This window comes from Mixophyes fleayi, chromosome 5 (genome assembly GCF_038048845.1).
Source record: "Mixophyes fleayi isolate aMixFle1 chromosome 5, aMixFle1.hap1, whole genome shotgun sequence".
Lineage (NCBI taxonomy): Eukaryota > Metazoa > Chordata > Amphibia > Anura > Limnodynastidae > Mixophyes > Mixophyes fleayi.
The window spans coordinates 199,924,639-199,948,098 of NC_134406.1; the positions used below are offsets into that span (position 1 = coordinate 199,924,639).

General features: G+C 37.9%; 1 protein-coding gene across 1 annotated transcript in view; it reads right to left on the bottom strand.

Moving 5' to 3' along the window:
- The window catches only part of CDH7 (cadherin 7), a 149,857-nt gene extending 127,303 nt beyond the window's left edge, over positions 1-22,554 (bottom strand). The window contains exon 1 of the mRNA XM_075213255.1: positions 22,226-22,554. The gene's annotated coding sequence lies outside the window, so the exon portion shown is untranslated. The remainder of the gene's footprint in view (positions 1-22,225) is intronic.
- Between the last annotated feature and the right edge of the window lie 906 nt (positions 22,555-23,460).

Consider the following 23,460-nt stretch of genomic DNA (forward strand, 5'->3'; position numbering starts at 1 on the left):
CCCTTGCGTGTTTTGGTTTTGGTTTTGAATCCCGATTTTTTTTTTTTCTAAAAAAACTATTTTTTTTTTGCTAAAATCACATAATTTTGCCTTTTTCCCCCCTACATTATTATTGACCTCAATAACACTAAATTCTAGTCATTTACAGTCCATTTTAACCACCTCACAGGTCACAATAATATTTTCATACACTTTCAAACAAAGACTGCAGCGAACTGGCTGGATGCTAAGCGACAGAGCAACGGCTCAAACACACGGCAGTTCCTAGCATATCTAGGAAACATTGCCACACAGCAGTGTCAGTAAAGAAAAGTGGTGCAAGATGGAATTGTCCTTGGATCATTTGATCTCTCCACCCGTTCCTTGGATAACTGTGGTAATTCTACAGGTAATACATTCGGGCGTGCTTTTATCAGACTCAGACCAATCCAGGGTGCCAGACAATGCACTAAAAATAGCCATTGTAATTAACAGCAAAAAGTAAGTTCATCACTGAGCTTCGAATCAGACCCAATTCACACAAAATTATAATATAGTTAAGTACCTTTGTAAAGTGCAGATTACAAACACTTTGTGCAATACTGATGAAACAGCAGCAAAGTGGAAGGTAATACATATACACGTCTATTTAGACATCCATGCTTACATTACTTCTGCAAGCAACATTGTACTTTGTTAATAAAACTGTTGTCTTTATATCGTTCCAATAAATTAAAAATAATCCTCCACCATTCTTTGGATGTTGATAGTTGATAGTAAGATCAGGTGGAGTTACAGCAGAGGTGTCACTAATTCTGGTCAATTCTTTTACAGTAGACAAGACTAGATGTAAAAATGTTGTGCTGAGTCAGCACAACATAAGTCATAACATTAGCACAAAGCGGTAGCTGAAAGGAAAAGTGGTGCAAGATGTAAATGTCCATGGGCCCTCGCACCCACCCTTATGTTGGATCTTAAAAAGCACACTTTAGCAAACCAAACACTTCAGCGACAAGGAGTGCCACTTTTGAGGCTGATGTGCTTGGTTTGTTTGGGCCCCCACAAAACAAGCTAACAATGGGTTTAACGCACCTAAGGTAACAGTGCTGTTAATGAACGCTACTGTGGCAAGATGTTGTTGTCATCATCCTCAGCCTCATCCTCACACTCATCAGTTTGTACATCATCCTCACAGATTATTAATTCATCACCGCTGGAATGCATCATTACAGAAGTCTCAGTATTTTGATGTAATTGGCGGGAAAGGCCTTCCTCGTGAAAATTGAAGTTCATTTTTATGAACATCATCTTTTCCACATTTTGAGGAAGTAGCTTCCTACGCCGATCACTGAAAGGGTTCCCGGCTGTGCTGAAAACTCTTTCTGAGTATAAACTGGGAGGTGGACAACTTAGGCAGTGCAAAGCAAGGTGGTACATGGGTTTCCAAATTCACTTTTTTTTCTCCCAGTATGTAAAGGGACTGTCTGATGTGTCTATTTCTATGCTGTCGTGAAAATAATCCTCCACAATCCTTTGGATGTTGATAGTAGGATCAGATGGAGTTACGGCAGAGGTGTCACGTTTTTTGGTCAATTCTTTTAGACCAGATATCAAAATGTTGTGTCAAGTCATCTGCATCATCCCTGGGTCTCATGGGAAAGCTAAGTTTCTTTCTACCAGCAGTTGAGTGAGAAACTGAAGGAGAAGACGTCGTCCTGTCACGTAACACTTGAACTTTCAGCTTGCTCAACAGCAGCTCCTTGCGTTTCTTCAGATCTGGGTCAGTTGGAAACAAAGAGAAGACACAGCTTTTAAACCTAAGATCAAGCACAGTCGCCAAAATGTAGTGATCCGATTTCAAGATTTTGATAACTATTGGATTCTGGCGAAGCGAATACAGTACTTGATCTACAAGTCCGACATACTTTGCATAATTGCTTTGTTTAATCTCCTCCTTCAGTTTCTCAAGCTTATTTTCCAAAAGTCTAATTAAGGGAATCACTTGACTCAAGCTAGCAGTGTCTGAACTCACTTCACAGGTGACAACTTCGAATGGTTTCAGCACCTTGCACAACACGGAAATTATTCTCCACTGTGCTTGAGTAAAATACATCCCCCCTCATTTCCCAATGTCATGGCTTGTGGAGTAAGCGTGGATGGCTTTTCGCTGTTCCTCCATCAGCAGAAGCATATATAGGGTGGAATTCCACCTTGTCACCACCTCTTGCTTCAATTGGTGGCAGGGCAAATTAAATTGCTCTTGTAGCTGTTGCAAGCTCTGCATCATCAAGTGTGAGAAAAACAGGGAATGTGAAGGAATTCACCCAGCTGTAATCCTCTCACAATATTGGTGTCGTTATCAGAAATGACATATCCTGAGTCCAAGCGGGATAAGCCATGTTGCAATGACATCCCTTAGTTTTTGTACTCTGTGTATCACCAGCTTAGTGAAGCTGGTGATACACAGAGTAGTCTGCCACTGAAAAATGTGACATACTTGAGAACATGCTACTGCTGTTCCTGCTGGTGAAGGTGAATCACCAACCCAGTGGGCTGTCACAGTCATATAATCTTTAGTTTGCCCAATTCCGCTTGTCCACATATCTGTGATTAAGTGTACAGTGGGTAGAATGGCATTTGTACCCTAATAATTACATTTTTATGAACTTTCTGGTAGAGTGAGGAAGAGCTTTTCTAGTAAAATGGCATCGTGATGGAACTTGGTAACGGGGACACAAGACTTCAAGTGATTGTCTAAAACCAGCTGCATTAATAGTGGATATTGGACTAGCATAGTCGCCTCTTGCAAAGGATTGTTTAACAGTCAATTGTTCTACACTACTAGTAATCTTCTTCTTGGTCTGCTTCTGGGATGAAGATTCACTGCCAGCAACAGCAGCAGCAGCAACAGCAGCAGTGGGACTAACTCTCAAGAATTTTTCTGATCAATTCAGGATAGTGGAGAAGTCATCTAGCCTTAGCAACTTGGATGCAGGACTAACTCCGATCTCTACTGAGTATATTGATGAGGATGGTGTTGTGGGTGTAGATTGCAGGTGTCAGGATCTAGCTGAGAGAAGGGACCTAGCTGATGATAGACTGTTTGTTGTTATTTTTTTAGCATAATTTTCTGATTTTCCCAACGGCTTGCCATGAACTCGCTTCAAATGGCGTAACATGAATGAGGTTCCTAGATGGTTATGGTCCCTACTTCTACTGTCTCTGACTTTACAAACGCTACAAATGGCTAGACAACTGTTGTCAGGATTTGGTTAAAAATAATTCCACACATAAGAGGTGGATTTTTTGGTCTTATGCCAGGCATGACAATGGCCTTCTATTTATCACCTGTAAGAACTGTTTCCACTGGTTCAGGACTTACACAAACAACATCATCCTCATCAACATCCTCAATAGCGCACTTTTCAGCTACAAAAATATTCACCTCATCCTGTTGCAATTCCAAAGTGGCATTCTCACTTTGTGTATCATCGGCTACACTTGGGCTGTTCATCCACACATCTGCAAAAATGCTTAAAGGGGCCTTCTTTATGGGTACACTATCAGAGAGGTCAGGATTACACATAGCACTTGTGGATTGACTCTCCTCAGGGATTTGTGTCATTTCTCAATCTGAACATCCATTTTCCTCTAATGCCTTATTGTTTTCTTCCAGCTCGGCTTTTACACGTAAAAGTATTTGGACTCCACTTTTGGAGTCCGAATGACAAGGTCTTGCTTGGTCATGACTGTCCTTACAAGAAGATGCCTCAGTGACAGCTGCAGAACTAGCACTCATAGAGAAAGGTGAAGGCCTCATTCTTTCCTTGCCACTGTCTCAGGTTAGTTCACGAAAAATTGAGTGAGATCCTGCTGTCTCAATGAGTATTGACTAAACTTTCCGGGGTGCACGGAGTCTAACAAAATGAAGGTGTTCACCAGGGATTCCCGCAAGGAAATATGGGCTTCTGCGGCTCCCACCTTGCAGGTCGCGGCACTACAGGAAAGCTCCCAATATGACAGCCAGAGAACAAGTTACATAGCAGAATAATGATCCAATTCGGACATCAAATGGTGGTAACGAAGAATACCATTTTATTATAAAACATTAATATAAGAGTTCAATGAAGACTTGAGCAATTTGCAAATGATGATCATGAAGACATGCAAGAGTAGTAACTGTCAGCAATATCCATTAATACAGGCTGCACATGCAATAGTCAAAGTCTCCACTAGTAATAAAATTGAGGTACAGGAATCAGCAAAGTCCAGACATACTCAGCCACGATAAAACACAGCTTGTCACGGATTGTGGAACTGGTATCATTAATCAGCAATACAGGCCGAGTAGGTGACAGGTGTAGATCATAGTGTTTACCACGAACAGTGGAACAGGAATGCAGAGATCGAGGAAGTCCAACATACAGCAGCGATGAACACACAGCAGCGATGAATAGCAGCTTACCACGGATTGTGGAACAGGTCACAGTAGTCAGCAATGCAGGCCGAATAGGTAACAGGTGTAGATCACAGCATTTACCACGAGCAGTGGAAATGGTATGCAGAGATCGAGGAAGTCCAACATACAGCAGTGATGAACATACAGCAGCGATGAATAGCAGCTTACCACGGATTGTCGAACAGATAATAGTAGTCAGCCATGCAGCAGCAATAAAGCACAGTTTCCACGGGTATGCATCCCAGCAAAGGCATCAGAATAAAACAGGTATGACTTGAAGAACCAGCAATGCAAGAATGAAAGGAGGGACCTTATAAAGGGAGACTGGCCAATGGCAAAACCTGACCAGCACACAGGTGTAGTAAGCACAGGCAGGGCCATCATCAGGGGGGTAGAAGGGGTACTGTTCGGGCATGGTCTCACCAGGGGGCCCGGTACAACAGCGCAACACAAACTTACCTGGGGGCCCGCTGTCTTGCAGTCTGGCTGTCAGATCACATGATCGCAGGGGAATGATTCCTCCACCCCTGCGATCGCATTCTGGTGCCTGGCTGTCACGGTGACAGCCAGGCTGAAGACATCAGCGCAGAGTAGCGGAGACCAGCGTACTGCAAGACAGCGGGCCCCCAGGTAAGTTTGTGTTGTGCTGTTGCTCATGGGGGGGGCACTCACCGGGGGGGGCTGTACTGGGCCCCATGTTTTCTGATGGCGGCCCTGATCACAGGTGCAGACCATGAATAATAGTCTGCACTAGGAACATAAATTAAAGTGGCAGTCAGTGTTTAGAAGCTCGGGTAGAGGCACCCGGAGAGCGCAGTGTGGCACACTGCGTGTGAAGAATGGCATGTTGGCAATTTTATTTTTTTTCTGCAGATAACTTTGCCTGGATAACAGGTCTTTTTCTCTTTCCAAGGTAAAAGGTGTTTTTTTTTTGTTTTTTTCTCTGACCTAAAGCACTATGCAAATGAAAATATATATGAATGAAAATAAAAATAAAAATAAAAATAAAAATAAAAAATAATAATAAAAATACCAATAATAAAAATAAAAATAAAAATAAAAATAATAATAATAGCACAAATAATAAAAATAAAAATAAAAATAAAAATAAAAATAAAAATAAAAATGAAAATGAAGCATCAGAACAGATATTGGCTATATAAAAACTATATAGTTAAAAATGAGCCTAAATCAAAATCACTATTGAGGCCATATGGCATGAGAGTTCTCATCATATAGATCCATTTTGTTTCCAAACGTGAGATGTTTTCGAGATAGTTGCCACCTCTCCAAAATTTATTGACATGTTGTATTCCCAAAAATTTAAGTAATTTCGGATTACATTTGGAATTGTTGATAAAATGATTGGAGACACTGTGGGTTTTGAGTCCTTTTTTAATATTGTAAAAATGTTCAGCTATTCTTGTTTTGAGGTTGCGTTTTGTTCTACCAACATATTGGAGGCCACAAGTGCACTCCAACATGTAAATGACTCCTTCCGTGTGACAGCTGATGGCTTGTTTGATGCAGAATACTTTTCCATTGGATGTAGATTTAAAATGAGTAATAGCTTGAGTCTGAGGTACATTGCAATCCTTGCATGTTTTGCAACTTAAGCAATAGTAAAAACCTTTTCTCTCTATATTGCTTGATTTTGTTGGAGAGAGGGGAATAAAACTTTTAGTTAGTATTTGTCGTAAATTTTTGGCTCTTTTATATATAAATCTGGGATTACCAGGTAGAAAATTAATAGCTTCCTGGTCCAGTTTCAAAATATGCCAGTGTTTACGGATAATGTTTTCAATTTCTCTAGAATTACTACTAAATTGGGTAACGAAAGAAATCTCTGGAGCAATGGTTTTCTCTTTGTTCTTCTTATCTTCAAGCATGGTGACTCTTTCTATGCCTTTCACTTTTTCCAAAGCTGAGTCAACTAAATTCTCATTATATCTCCTTTCTATGAACTTCAATCTCAACATATCACTTTGTGTTTCATAGATATCCTGGTTGGTATATAGCCAATATCTGTTCTGATGCTTCATTTTTATTTTTATTTTTATTTTTATTTTTATTTTTATTATTTGTGCTATTATTATTATTTTTATTTTTATTTTTATTTTTATTTTTATTATTGGTATTTTTATTATTATTTTTTATTTTTATTTTTATTTTTATTTTTATTTTTATTATTATTTTTATTTTTATTTTTATTTTCATTCATATATATTTTCATTTACATTTTTATCTTTATTTTTTCTTATTTGCACTTATTTTTCATTATTAAAGTACTTATCAAATCAGGAAGAGGCAAGACCTATAAAAGCCCTCTAATTCCCTTCTAATACATCCTTGAGAAAGTCCTATTCGGATGAAACGCGTTGGATTACAACTCTACACTTTTACACTTTTGAACCTTTACCGCCACCGTACCTGTGCGGGTCAATCTGTCACTTCCGCGTTTCAGACGCGGCTGCACGAGTCCAGAGACTTTTGCTACAGCGGACTTATTATCTATATCGTGTATTTGTACGATATCTACTTTCATCATCTAAGGATTGCCGCTATGAATAGGGATTTCTAGGGTAAGAATCAGTTTTTTGTATTTCCATCTGTGACGCCGATCTGAATATAATTTTACACTGTCTCCGAAAGAGTTTTAAACATTCATCGTTGTACTGTCTGTTTTCCATTTGTTTCATTGCGCCCTTCCACTATATATATAGATATACTGCTATTTTTATAGGAGCTGCATTTTTTGATGAGCGCTTATCTTATATTTGTTTCTATCTAAAGCACTATGCACTTTAACAAAGGCTTTAGCAGATGACGTTGAGGGATTACTATCATGACTGGTGCCAGCAGCTGCTTGGTGCTCCTGGTCTTCTGTGTACTGCTGTGAATCCATTTTGATAGCATAGTACAATGTGACTGCAGATTAAGAACATAAGAACTGTTCTTAAAGAACAACACTGCCAGCCCTATTATTTCTATTTCAGCAATGACAATTAGCAATGGAGCTCTCCTTTTTGTGTTTTACCTATATAACAAAGTACAATGTGACTGCAGATTTAGAAGACCAAGCCTGCCAGACCTATTATTTCTATTTCAGAAATGACAATTAGCAATTGAGCAACAGAGCTCTCCTTTTTGTGTTTTACCTATATAGCACAGTTCAAGGTGACTGCAGATTTAGAAGACCAAGCCCGCCAGACCTATTATTTGTATTTCAGCAATGGCAATTAGCAATGGTGCTCTCCTCTTTGTATGTTACCTATATAACAGAGTACAAAGTGACTGCAGAATTAGAAGACCAAGCCAGCTAGACCTATTAATTCTATTTCAGCAATGACAATTAGCAATGGAGCAATGGTGCTCTCCTGAATTTCACTGTAGACTTTGAAGAACACTGCTACCCCCTCCTCTTTCTATTCTACCTATGACGCTGCCCAACTGCTCTGCAGACTGCCAAGTATTGTGCTACCCCTTCTGTGTCCCTCTGTGAAATGGCGCTGGATCACCGTGGAAGGCGGTACTTATAGAATCCAAAGCTCGCGAGATCCGACGACGTAACGATGATGTTTTGCCTTGTTTTCAATTCCGAGGGCGTGCGAAAGTACAGAGCCAACTCGGCTCGCTACTTGGATCTGCTAAGTTTGGGTATGTTCAATTCTCAGGGATCCGAGCCTGAGCTTCTCTATTAATGCCCAATGTTTATTAAGTCATCACATCTAGGTTTTCCTAATTGCTACTACAACCATATTCCAGTAGTTCTAAATCCCGTCCACTTTTGTGTTGGCCCCACCTTCAGTTGATTTGGTCCCTCCCACATGAGGCCACTTCAGGAATTTTTTCCACGGCCACTCTAAGTTTCCAATCCGCCACTGTTCATTAGTACACTCATTAGCATAAGATTGTTGTGAAAACACTAACACTTTTTTTCTCTGACATGTTTCCTGTTATAGCTGTATGAATGACTGAAGACTTTAAGGGCTAGATTTATTAAACTGCAGGTTTGAAGAAGTGGAGATGTTGCCAATAGCAACCAATCAGATTCTAGCTGTCATTTTGTAGAATACACTAAATAAATGACAGCTAGAATCTGATTGGTTGCTATAGGCAACATCTCCATTTTTTTCAAACTCGCCGTTTAGTAAATATACCCCTAAGTGTTGTTAAGCAATGCAATGCAGAGACTCAAAAAATCCCGTCATTTTAAGTTTGTAATAGGGATCCATCTGGCTTTTAATGAAATATCAATCATCTCTTTTCTTGATCATTACTACACAAATTTCTCCTTCATGCATATTATCATATTGTCTGCCATGGCTGCTAATTCTTCACAACTTACAATGTCATCTTTTGTCCTCATCAATTATCAATTTTTGATTGCCACTGTCAATAAATATCTGACCGACATCATTTTCATTATCATCATCATCATCATCATCATCATCATCATCATCATCATCATCATTAGCCTGTTCACCACCGCTTGAAAAATTATGTGTAATTGGTGATTTGAATAAGGCAGCAGCTCATTGCTGTAACCACTCTCATCATTCTGATGAAAACAGCATAATGTCAGTACTAGCAAAATAAAAATGGTAATGGGTAAAATCTTGCTAATGCATCAATCATTCCTGCTAACAACCTTAACTTCATCAAAGGGTTAATAAAGCATTTTACAAAAGGTCCTCCATCAGCTGACGTTGTCTGTGGTTAAAAAAAAACAAACATTTCCCACAAATTATGGATATAGCATACAATCGTCATTGATGCATTTTCTTTTTTCATTCAGTCTCTGAAGAATAGCCAAGGTGAAATTCCATCTAAAATCACATATGAGGTGATGTTGTGGACCATTGTTCCATTGTTTAATGTGCTAAAAGCATTTATTGCACCATATGATACATTAAAATATCTTCACATCTTTCTTTGACAGTGCTACTATGCTTTCAATGTCTTGTAAGTACATAATCATTTCTGTACAATGTGGTTAAGCACATGAGCAAAACATGGGATGTGTAGTATTTGCTACAACCACAATGAAATAATGATATTTGAGCCTTTGCAGATGTAACCTTTCTAATTTTCAGCTGTTTGGAAGATAACAAGAGCTCAATTACCTGATTTTTGCAAGACAGAATTTCGCAAGTGGCATGTGATTCCTGGCTCAAACTAATTAAACATAAAATGGCAATGTAATGCTTCACTTGCTCTTTTTTTAAAACTGTTGAAGCCAAAATTGATGAGAATGACAACATCGATGGTAATGATGAAGGTGATGGCTAAGGACCCGTGTTTTGACATTTCTTTGGTCATTAGATTCATCCAGTGAACAGTGGGAGCCTGATATTGACCCTAGCCTAGTCATTCTACCAGATAGTGAATATGGAATGAATGTGAATACAAACTTTAAGAGCAATCATTTTATGTTTGTAACAATATCAGCAAATGAAGCAGCTGTGTTCGAAAAATAACACAGATTAGATATTAGCTACCTTAGTACTGCAAGAGCAATCAATTCCCAAAATGCTGCAGATTCAAAATTTTTTAAAACTATTGTTTTTGCCAAGTGTGCATTTAGGGGCCTATTTATTAAACCTAATTTTCAAGTAAATTCCTCCAAAATGGCTCCTAATCTATAAACAGTGCATCGCAGCTTTGAATTTTTTTCGAAATATATAGTAGTCCCCATAGATGCCTATGATAACTGCTATGTACCACAATTTAACAAGTATGGTAATGTACGCCAGCTCTTATGGAGGGATCATATGATCCCTCACTGCCACACACAGCTCTCGCTGCAACTGTGAAGTGCAGGGATGTTTGTGCGCATGCCCGAAGTTTTCAGACTGAGCGTGCTCACAAGGCTGCTGTGGATCGCACAGCAGCTTCAGGAGAGAAGAGGCAGTGAAAAGGTAAGTTTTTAACTTCACAGGAACAGCATTTTTTCGTGACTGCTGTTCCTGTTGAAGTTTTTAATTAAATACACACAATCTTTCAATCCTAATATTTGAGATAAGGATTGAAAGGGATAATGTTAAAAATGCGGTGGTACATAAGTATGCCCCCTAAGGAGAGGGTTCTAGGATGTGTCCTGCTGGACTTTTCCACTCTGCATAATACTTCCAGAATTGATGTTTGGCAGTGATAGCCATGACTGGTTTTCCAGTAAAATTATTACAAACATTACATGGCGATAACTTCAAACTTACAACTTGTCTTTTACAAATGTCATCTGGTGCAACTACAATCCCATAATGATCAACATATACATCATCATCATCATCATCATCATCATCATCATCACTCTAATCGCCACCAGTTATGACAACTACACTGGCAGTACAATTAACATGTTTATTTTTATTTATGAAACTACCATCTAGATTGTCAGGTCACTCCATAGAGACCATGATGCCTTTCCATATGTCATCAGTGCTAATGGTGACACCAACTGACCCTTTGAGAACATGCTAAGCACTTGACCATGTTATTCACATTTTCCAAACTGAAACTGAAAATTTACTAATTGCAACGAAGATGGGTATTTTACATAATGTGTTGTTTTTCTTGAATTTGAAGCTTTATTAGTGCCTGATTATAAGGTCTAGGTGATGGAGAACTAGAAGCCATGGTACTCTGTGGTATAGGACTACTAGTTTGTTTTGCTTAGTGATAACCTATACATTCTCTCACAGTATAATGTTTTACTGGGGATGAAGACTTTAGTGTGTTTCTCATATGCAGTTGGAGGTATAGGTAAGTCTTTATACTTTTCATGTGCCTGCTGTGTGTAGTTGTGTTTCTTCTTCATCATCTCCACTTGACACACACTTTAAGCTTTAAATGCAGTTTATAACAATTAACTGGGCTGTCTATTGTCATTACATTTTGTGATGGTATGTAATTAGAATCTGTAAAAATAATGCTTTGCATTATGCACAACTGACAACTGTTTGCCACCCAAAACGTTTTATTATTCCAAAGCTGGACAGGATGAGGATACATCAGAACCGCTATTCTTTTTTTATTATCACTGACAAAAACAGTGATTTTTTTTGTTATGTAATATACTTAATAATATGGAGTTGTCTGAGCACATTTTTGCCCCCTTTGCCAGATTTAGGCTTATCACTTGATGATACATTTTCATTCTCATCTGTCCCCATTTAAGCATGTGAGGAGAGCAAATATTCACTCTCATGATTTTTTTCAATATGTCTGTGACATCATAGTACTACTGTCACATCATCATCATCATCAAAATGCTTCAAATAGTCACTGGTACTTAACTGTAATTTCAGACATAATTTGTATTCCCCACTGCTGGGACCTGACATATTGGGCCTGATGTAGAGTTAGATGCAATTTACACTGAAATTATAAGTGTAATTTACACAGGATTCATAGACGCACAGATCTTTAGATCCGTGTGACTTAGAATACTATGCAGATTGCACAAACACACCTCTTTATCTACCTTATGGGCCGGTGTGCATGATACACTTAAGTGTATAAGTCACAGCGGCCCTGTAAAGCAGATAAATAAATGAATATATAAAAAAACAAAAACAAAAAAACAGCACAAGAGCTGGTTAAGCTGTTTGGGAGGGGGCGCACACCTTTTTTTTATATGTAATTATTTGTTTACTTTTTTTAATACAGCCAGGTCTGTTGCACCGGAGAAAGTACCTGCAAAACATATGTCTCCTATAGACCTATCTGCGGCTGCTTTCAACTCTGCATAGCATGTAAAAAGTTCCTTTACATTGCTAGGGTCGCCTACTACCTCTCCTGTTCTACCTCTCTAAGCGCAGAGAGGTGCAAGCAGGAGATCAGTATCAGTCAGAGTGCGAACTGAGACAGATCCTTGGTTAAAAGTCTTTTCTGCGCTGATTAGTTGGACATTAGTCAGTTTAAAGATTTTTGAGCTGCTTTGGTTTATTTTTATTCTGCATTGGCCCATAATCTGTAAGTCTGCAGAAATGTGACTAAATAGAGAAAACTCTGTCACTATTTGATAAATTGGATAACAGAGATTACTAGTTTCATTATTATCTGAACCATCAACATGGGCTAGCCATTCCATAATTTCATGTGTCTGAATCATATCCACAAAGCTACAATATTTGGCTTAAAGGGAAGGTAGCAATATAAAGTGTGAGCTACTTTTCTTTGTCTTCAAGACATTCACTATTCTCTACAAAGTAACTGACTCTCAATACAATAAAATTGATAGTGTGGCTTCCCAACACAAAAAGATATCAATAAAAGGGGATGGACAGACAGACTGGATAGTGATAGTTTTGGTGCACCAATCAGTGTGTCATAAATATCCATGTTGAGATAACAATGTATTGCTTTGGCATTTGTGCACTTGGGGCTTAATTTAGAATTTTGCTCTCTGAATGTGTGCTTAAAGATTCTCTTGCAAAAAAAAGTGTTCTTAAGTGTATATTTATTCATACATACAGTATCTAGGCCTAGATAAAGCTTATTGTCAGTGAAACGCGCATTGGCGTTTGCTGGCTACATTTCTATATTGTCAACAGAGAAGGAGGTTCTCGTTATTCTATTTGATAAGTCCCCCATCGTACGTAGCTAGTAAAGAACATTTAGATGACAGGTAGTTGGCTGAATGCACTAGGTTTGTTTGCCATATTAGTGCCTCCCCATCCCCGGAGAGATTGGCATTCTCAGGAGGCAGTTAGCAATTCACCCCCAGTCACATCTAGAAATAAGAAATATAGATCTCTGACATATTTGGGGAAAGGAATCAACATGCATGAGGAAGCGTATCTATGCTTTACAACAGTTTTTGTTTATATTTCGCTGTCTTTTATGATTCTAATTTTAATATTAATTAATAAAAGTTATATTTTACCTACATATAGAGGAAAACCAGAACACAGGGTGAGTGAACATCTCTAATTAATAGGCTTCATTCTCATGAATGTTGCTACAGCCCACATTATGTCTGCCTTCACTGTGTAGTTGATAGTTGCTCTTTAATGCATTATGCAAAGTGAAGGAAAATTGTAAATAGGATGATGCTTAAGAAAGAAGGTGCAGCAATTATTCGACAGACTATAATAATAAATGATGTTGAAATACTGTTAGTGTCATATAAATACACTTGCAAACCAGCAGTGACTGAACTAATAGCACGTAATGTCCAAATTTTGCTTATTCAGTGGTCAGTAAAGGCACAACAGTTCCTGATGTGATCAACAGTACATGTTATGGAAATGCATTGAATTTATATCATCTGAGCATCAATGTCATCCACCACTTACTGCCAAAATGCATCTCTGACCATATCACCTTCATTTCTCTAAAATATGTTTTAACCCCTTCACCACTAGCCCTTTTCTTACCCTGTGCTGAGCCTTGGTACTTTTTGGGCTGATTGCGTTTTTAGCAGCAATATCATTAATTAGTTTGTGCATCACCAGCACAAATTATACCTTGTATTTTTCAGAAGACTTTTAATTTTTTTTAAATATCAATAGTTTGCTTATACATGGCATTACCTAAAATGGCCCAAAAAACTGGTTTTATTGAAACTGCAAGAACGTGAACTAGAAGCAAATGTGTGTATTATTTTTGTAACCATCACCGAAAAATAATTTATGGTTCCTGCTTTGGCACCTTTGCACAACAGCGAAAAGCAGATAGGTATTCATAATACAATATGTACTTGAAAAATATAATGCAGGTCTTTTTTTGCTAGTTTGCACTATCTTAAATGAAACACCTACAATGTATAAGAATAACATGATAGCCTAACAAGGCATATCATTTTGAAAACTATACAACTTACCACATATCAAATGAGGGTACGCCATACTTGGCAACTTATGCCAAGTATGATCTGGGAGCTGCCGGGGTCAGGTTGTCGTGCAGGGGGCGGGGCTCGGGGACAATCGCAGTGAATCGCGGCATTTTGGATTTAATTCTGCCAGATGCGAGAGACTATCATACTCCCCGGGAGTCTGTGAGACCGATCCAGAATTCGGGAATCTCCCGGACATTTCGGGAAAGTTGGCAAGTATGGGGTACGCTTGTCTTTATTGAGGCAAGGATATGGGGAGATCTGAACATTAGAACTTCCCCATCTCTGGACTTCTTAATGCTTTCTGTATTGTAGGGTTTTATTGTCTGGTGATCATCAAACAATAATTTCTAAGGGGACACATCATTTGATAAAGGGGATAATCCACTTTCAAATGAGGGGCTCCCTTAGTTTTTTGCAGCCAGGATGGGGGTTGCAAAACTCTGGGCTCCTTAATGTTTTCTGCAGCATGCAGAGTTATTTTCTGATGATTACATATAATTACCAAAGAACAACTACTATGGGGCCAAATGATTTGAAATAGGTGACTCTCTTTCAAACGAGGGTACCACTGAATGTTTTAAAGCCAGGATGAGGAAAATCATCTCCCATTCATGGACTTCTTAATGATGTCTGCACTTTAAGGGACACAGGGGCCTTGTAGTGTCTTCCATCTATTCCCTAGCATGATTGTAATATAGTGGCTGGGTGGGGTGAGGCTTCATGACATCATCACCTTATGCAATGACTTCATCAAACCCCACCCTCTCCCCACTACCACTGGGACTTTTAGGTAAGTTTTTCCCCCACTTGAGCTCCTGGGGGGTAAATGTATTAAACTATGGATTTTGCAAGGGGAAATTTAAAATGGCAATCACTTTAAAGGTAAGTTTTGCCTCTTTGGAAAGAGGGATAATATGGCTCCTTAGGCAAGTGTTGCCTTTAAAACATTGCCGTTTCAAATTTCCCCCTTGCAAAATCTGCAGTTTAATACATTTATCCCCTGTAGTGTTAAGAATGAGTGGGACTTCTAATTAGTTCTTTTGAGGTATATGCTGAGGACAAGTCCGAACCCTTAGAAATGAAGGGATTAATATATACGTTTTATATTCAGAAAAAATTAAAGGAGAACTCTGATTTAAAAGTTAAAGTATAACTAAGCTGCTTTTTCCCCTCAACAGAGCTCCTTTAATGAATTTCTAAGGCAAATACACAAGAAACACAATTTATTATGTCCAATATTACATTGAGATCATTCTTTTAACTTCAGAAATGTACCTTGGAATTCATCTGTTTGTTATTTATTCTATATATGTAACTATTATGTACCCTGCTATACAGGGCGGTCACTAGTGCTGTGCGTTAGGGGCGATTGCTATTGTACTGGTAACAGCAAAGAAAAACGATAGTTATGAGTATTTTGTAGCTGTGTTTAGTCCGAGTCAATGTCCTGAACACTTTGGGGTATATATACTAAACTGCGGGTTTGAAAAAGTGCAGATGTTGTCTAAAGCAACCAATCAGATTCTAGCTTTCATTTATTTAGTACATTCTACAAAATGACAGCTAGAATCTGATTGGTTGCTATAGGCAACATCGACATTTTTTCAAACCCGTAGCTTAGTAAATCTAGCCCTTAGTGTTTTTTATTTTTGTTAAATCAGTGCCGTTTGTTTGCACAAGTTGTTTAAAGTATGGCTTGTGTTATGGCAATGCCAATAATGTATATCAGATATATCACAGTTTAGTAAATCTAGCCCCTTGCCCTTCTCACTCTCAGGTTGGAAAGGGGAGGGGTGACTATGAAATGATTTTCTTAGTACTGAACAAGAGGTAAGCATCATGTGACTCTCAAGCTGTTGTGGAATTTCAAGTCACAGCATAGGCTGCCTGCCAAAGCAATTTTTGTGAGCCAAAGAGTGCCTAAGTTTGTACTAGGAAAATAATATATTTAACATTATAGTATTACTACTATAAGACTTAAAACATGTTAGTTGCTTTAGTTCTCGGTTAAGTGCTTTTCAATTATATTGATGACAGGCTTGAAGAGTGTTAAGAACAGAAAAGCATATTCTGTAATCCTCTATGCCATAATTTCTCACAGCTAATACAGAAGCACATGTTATCATTGTATTATTGTAATAGCTAGGTCCTCTTTTCAGTCTTTAGAAAACCATTGTTTAAACCTGTTCTTAACACGTGGGAACAAAGCAATGCTCCATAAAAACGTCATAATATACCAACAGCTATATTTTCAGAGTTCTCTAGCTTGCACATGACTTCATTGCATTAATACATTAATGTGTAGTTTTATTTCTTAAAAAATAATTTTTCGAACAGCATATTTTCCAATAAAGCTCTTACCCAATAAGATATTTTTTGCTGCTGATCTATGTTCTGCGCAAAAGCAGAGCTATCAGAAGCAAGAAATTACTAAAAGAACCAATATATGCTGTATATGTAAAAGGCACAAACATATTATTTATTCACCTCTTTTCCCTGCTCAATTAGTGTTTCCTTTGTCAGTCCGACAGTGACACCCACTGGTTAACATTGTCAGTAGTGATCAGCTAGTGTCTCTGTGCAGAGTCACTGGCAATGATAGACCGTTATGATGCAGTTGTCCCATCAGCAGCATGCAGTTCTGCTTTTAAAGATTTTCTCTTTCGTATTAGCCTCAGTTGAAATCATTTATCATATTTTTGCATAATATTTGCTTCTCAGTAGTAGAAGTTGAAATGCAACAGGCCCCCCAGTAAGTCCACACAAACAAAATCAAACAACTTACTATATATATATATATATATATATATATATATATATATATATATATATTTCAAAATAAGTAATTTATTATAAAATAACTTTCTGCTTAATTGTTTAATTCTCATCATAATAAATGGAGAAATGGCATTTGTTTTTAGTTACAACATTACAAAATTAGGAGTTACAAATCAATATTATATGAGCAACTAGGATATTTTGGGTAAGAATAATAAAATATTCTGCAATGGTTAATATAGAAACCTGCCAAAAAGATAAAACTGACTTCAGATGGAATTCCCCTTTAAACATGACGTGAGAAGCACAATGGGATGGTAATTATCATTGCTGCCTCACAGCGTTGGGGCCATCGGTTCAGTTCTGACCAGGGTACTATCTGTGTGGATTTTGTATGTTCTGAGTGGGCTTCCCCCAGGTACTGCAGTTTCCCCCACAGTTCAAAAAAGCCAGGTTAACTGACTTCTTAAAAATTGGACCCTTATGAATGTGTGTGTTTGAGTGGTAGTGAATTTTTACCATAAGTTCCAATGGGGCAGGAACTGAATGATTCAATATTCTGTGGAAGGTGCTGTATAATTTGGTGGCACTATTCAAATAAAAGATAATAAAAAATAAATAATACTCCTTTATGCAGAGTGACAACTTTAGCCATACCAGCCAAAACTAAAGGGATTGTTTGAACTTGGTTTAGATATCATTAGTACATTGCATGAATTATGGTTCTGCCTCTAGTGAACCAAATTAAGCTGCAGTGTCCAGTAACCTATTGTTAAGCTATTGCTTATTGATACTGTTCATCCCTTGTACTACCCTATATCCTAAAGTTTATAATGATGTAAGGAAGTGAATATATCATTGGGCCATAAGCAGTTGCTTGGTGATTATGTGTCCCCAGAAATTATTTAACACACCATGATCTTCAAACCAGGGACGTTGGAAAAACAGATATCAAAATGCAATGCTTCATCCGCAATAAGCGCTTCATTGAACTAGGGTTCTCAGATGTGCCTGCCTCGCTCAGATTATCATTTTGGCTAAACAGTGTGTTAGATCACTATGCAGATAAACATTTAGGGGTCTATACATCAATAATATGTGGAGCTTCTAAATATGCATCGCTGCAAACCTCACCGCTAAGATGCACCATGTCGGGGCTACTCTGGCGAAGTGACCCCTATGCTGCGATCTTTTTTTACTATTTACCGGCAGTGCTGAGGAAGTTCTATGTGCATGTTCACATCACTTCCACTGTACCGGAATCTGCGAACCCAGAGAGGCTTCAGCAGAATCCCATAGGAAAACACAGGTAATGCCATCCTGAGATGGCGTTACCTGTCTGTGCAATGCAAAGCTTTTTAAAGCTTGTTGCATTGCAGAACATCGCAGTCCCCAAAGTAATGTATTGGGGACTGCGATGCTGAACGGTATTTGCCTAAACAGAGGAGATTTCTGTGAAATCTCCTCCGATAGGTAGATAATACATGGCAAACATACTTAAAAGATGCGGAAACAGTAGTGTCAAAAAAGCTTGATGCATAGACCCCATAGTATCATTGTGCTTTGAATATAGTTATTTTTAAAACAAAGTGGACCTCATTTAGAGTTGGACGCAAAGTCCGTTTAAGAAGTGTAGATGTGGGAGTGTGCCGCAGCTTGGTAGGGTATTACGAGTGGCAAGCAGCCCCAGTTGTGTCCCACTCTTAATACCCTATTGAGCTGCAAGCAGTTCCTGCAGCTAGCTAATGCCTGCGCCACCTAATTCCTGCCGCAAAGCTTTAGCCCTGTTTTGACGTCTGTTGCGTCTGTGCCTCACTGCAACTAGGATGTATTTACATGGTCACGCCTTCACAATTCTGCGTTCCTCCCATTCTCTCGTAGTGAGTCGCAAGCTGTTGCAAGTGTTAATTGCGTCCAAGATGCAGGCGGATTTGGTGCTTTCTGCATATGCGTGGTAGTGTTTTTTTGTTGGATGCGCCTAAAACGGACTTTGCATCTGACTCTAAATGAGGTCCTGTATGTCTCGTGAATATAAATCAAATTATCTTAAACAACGGCTATCCAGACTTTTAGGGTCTATTTACTAAACTGCGGGTTTGAAAAAGTGGAGATGTTGCCTATAGCAGCCAATCAGATTCTAGCTGTCATTTGGTAGAATGCACTAAATAAATGATAACTAGAATTTGATTGCTTGCTATGGGCAACATCTCCACTTGTTCAAACCCGCAGTTTAGTTAATATATCACATAAAGTAATTGAGCTAATATCCAAATACAAATGTGGTATTCCCATAAGAGTCAATTCTATGGGTGCTTGACTACCCCCAATATTTGTGTAGCCACTGACCATGTGATTTTTTTTCAGTCATTTTTTTTTTTTGGGTGGGGGGCGGTGTAATGAATTACAGTCATATTCAAAATTTAAGCAAAATGGTCTATATAATGCATTATCTCTCTCACTCTTTTTCTGTCTCTCTCACCCTCTGACTATATATATGTATTTATGGTTCCAATTATAGATAATTAAGGACACAAAGAAAACAGAATGAGTCACAGGCCATGATGATTAACAAAGTAAGGTTGCATTTTACAAGTAACATACTGTAGCTGAGAATCAGGAAGAATGCAGATGATGCATGGTATGCCAACTGGTCAGCAGCTCCCTATTGTTTCTGCTATAAATATAGCAACACTGCAAGATGCTTAAAATATCTATATATCTGCTTTGTTCATTGCTAAAGGAAAAACTGAAAGTATGAACTGTTACAACACAAGAACATAACTGGCATCTGCTATGAATGCACAGGGAGTATGATCTTTTACACATCACACAAGATTCTAATATCCTTGTAATCAGGTTAATACTTTCACATTAATCACTAAGGATTAATGCGTTATGACACTTGGCAGTTCTGTCTATGTCAATTATTTTATTGCAAATTGACATTCACATTAGCAAAGGTAATAAGATCCTAAGTGTCATAATGCAGTTGTTTCTAGAACCTGTTTTATATTCATAACATACAAACATAATATTCTACAACAATTAAAACAAATAGTTTCATATGATAAAAATAAATATATATAATATTATATATATGAAATCTATAAAACATTTTTTAAAGGCAATATAACTAAGTGATGTTGGCCATAGCAGCCAATAGCAATGTAGTCTACACAACAAATCAAAGAACATATCTTTTAATGGGTGAACAAAAATACCAAATTCTAAGACTTCACAGAGTTTTCAATGTTCAATGCTATTAATGCAAAAGAAGATACATAGACGCAGCCTATGCTACTGTAACCTTTAATCTGACACTGAAGGTTATGTGGCAACCTGCTGTTCCTTAAGAAAACCACCTAAAAATATGTGCTTTGTTAGTATCAGCGTCATAGGTTTGGAAAACATTATTGCACTATACAGCATATAAACAAAGCATACAACTGTTTTCACTGTTTACAAGGAACTTAAAGATTTTCACTCTATAACCGGCAACTGCACTGTTCTTTCATGCAACAGTTGCGTAACAATATAAAAGTAACATAAATATCATTATCAGGTTATTATAAGCCTAAATGTATTGATGGTAAATGTAAAACATAACCTTTTGTGTATCAGAAATCTATTACAAAATTTCACACACCTAATTTACTAGGTTTTACAGTAATTTACTAGGTTCTGCCTAATTATTTCCTCTTCACATTGTTGAATCCTTATTTCTTGTGATTTTCTTTTGCTTTGAGAAAGAAGCCATGGATGCAACATTGTTTATCTTTTGAACACCTTCCCTTGCTTCCCTTTTTAATGAATTAATAATGTCATTGGTAATCTAGATACAAGTGTGAGTAGCTTGACTCTGGGCAGTATGTAAGTTTAGCTCAGGTGACTGATTTGCAAGTTAGCTGTGTTTGTTTTCTTCACTGTGTCTTATAAATCTTTGACAGAAGTCTGATATAACTTAATGCATCCCATAATTCCCAGTAACACAATGCTTTATAAAACATACATTTTAGACCTGATCAAGGTGTTTTACTAGTAAGCATCTTCTTTGGAGACTGTAAACATGAGCTGTTATTGATAATAAATAGACAATCTGATGAAACACAACACCTACAGTATTGCTCATGCAAGTCAAGCCAATTTTGTTTACAAATATAAAAAACAAATGCACATGACCTTTATAATATGCTGGAACAGGTCATTTGTATTCTTAAGCAATCTCTTACTGCATTCATTTACTAGTTGCTATATACACATGTGCACTTGTTTGGACTATACAGTTAGGCAGACAGACAAATAAATACTGTAACTATTCTAGTAGCCAAATGATCACATACATACACTCTATCTATCTATCTATCTCTATCTATCTATCTATATCCATCCTGAACCAGCATTTAAATTATTACACTATAGTGAATAGCATGTGTTATCTAAGTCCTGACACTGCCTAGTGAAGTCATGCTTAACATAACCCTCACTGACCTTAGCTACAGCTTGAATTGCCTGGAACACAGTGATAAAGTACCATACTACTACGCACACTGGAAGTCGGAATACTTAAAAGAACAAGAATCATTAAGCATTTAACCTAAGTGCTGTTAGACAAGCAAGACACTGGAACATTAACATTTGTATCTTTATATCATTCGGGAATGACAGCTATCACACACAATCACTCTAGAAATAGTACGTTCTAAGGAAACATTTCTGTATAAGTCTAAAACACTAACGCACCTTTTTTTTCAGCCGAGTAATACACATAGCAGGCATCAATAGCATTGCAGAATGAATATTTACCTGATTCCCAATTTCGGATCCCTGCAAGTCCTGTCTAAATTGGCTGCTCTGCCTGAAAGGCTTTCTCCTGATATCTTCCTATTCCTGTCTATCCCTCCCTCCCTTCTGCGCTTTCTCATTTGAAGCATGCTTTTTTTTGCAGACTTGCCTTTTTATATGCTTACTGGCAGCAGGTCTTTTTATCTCTTTTCAAAGCAACCTCTGATTAGAATGGAAGTAACTTCTAAATGTCATTGATGCTGCATGCAAATGATACATCTTTCTGTGGCTCTAAACAGAAACGTAGGATAAAATTCCCTGGAATAAATTGCTTACAAATAATCCAATGCACAAAAGAGTCCCAAATAGCAAAATAATATTACCTTATTTCTCTTCTTGTGTAGCCAGATAAAGAATTATGTAAATCCCCTGTGCCTTACGTTAAACTGATACCTGCTGCCGGAGACATGTGCCTGCGCTGTCACAAGGAGAAGTTAGTGGAGCTGTGCTCTGGGCAGACTGTGCAGTAGTAGCAGCGGCTCAGTGATATGAGGGTCTCCTGGGCACTGAACTGCTGTGAGAACATGCTCCCTGGCCTCTGACTAGTTCACTTCATCTGAGAATAGGAAAGGCAGCATGGTGACTTTCTCTCTCTCTCACTCACTCTCTCTCACACTCTCTCTCTCACACTCTCTCTCTCTTTCTCGCTTTCTATTTCTCTCTCTCTTTTTTTTTTTTTTGTTCCTCCTGGATACCACAGCTGCTATTAAAAAGGAATCCAAAATGAGAACATCCTTCTTGACAGGAGGTACAGATGGAGTCCTCAGTATAAAATCAGAAAAAGGCTATGAAAAGGGGGCGGGTTTGCCACCAATCTATCTGCTGTTAAGTATTTGCATTTGCAAGAGCTTCAGGAGAGAGTTTAAGATTTTTTTTTTTTAGCTTGTCATTAGGAACCATGATCAATTGAGCTCCTGAGGCAAAAAGTCTGAGCGAATCACTATTTAGAGTTATCTTGCTTTATAGTTTTGCCCTTTCAATCTCTCCAGCGTGCCCTAGTTACACAGTCTTTACTTCTGTATATTCTCCACCCTGCTGTGTTATCTGGTGTAAAATCCTAGTGTATGATTTAGTCTCAGTGTGAAACTCATCTTGAAGAGAGGGTCCTGAGTCTAAACATGTTAGCACAATAGATCGGTTACGTCTACAGTCTTGCTGGAAGCACATCAACTATTGCTCCAGTTTCCTATTGTATTGCTTTTCTTAGTGCCAATTTCATAAGTGAGCACTGCAAGCTATTCCACACTTACTTTTTCTTAGTAGTGTTTTTTCATCCTTGTTTTATTTTAATGCACTGATGTCAGCCCTCCCCCAGCAGTGTCTATGCTCATTTTATTAATTATATTGATTACATATTTTAATGGTTAAATAAAATGTTGATTTGAATTCTTAAAGACTACAAACATATTCCACAGTTCTGTTCAATAATGAATTATGTGTATATGATGATACGGATAAAGGAAAACTACTTTATTTTGTAGTAATAAAACAGTTAAATGAAATTACTCTTGCCTAATTTTAGGTGAAAGAGCAATATTATTTTGGAACCTGCCTGTAG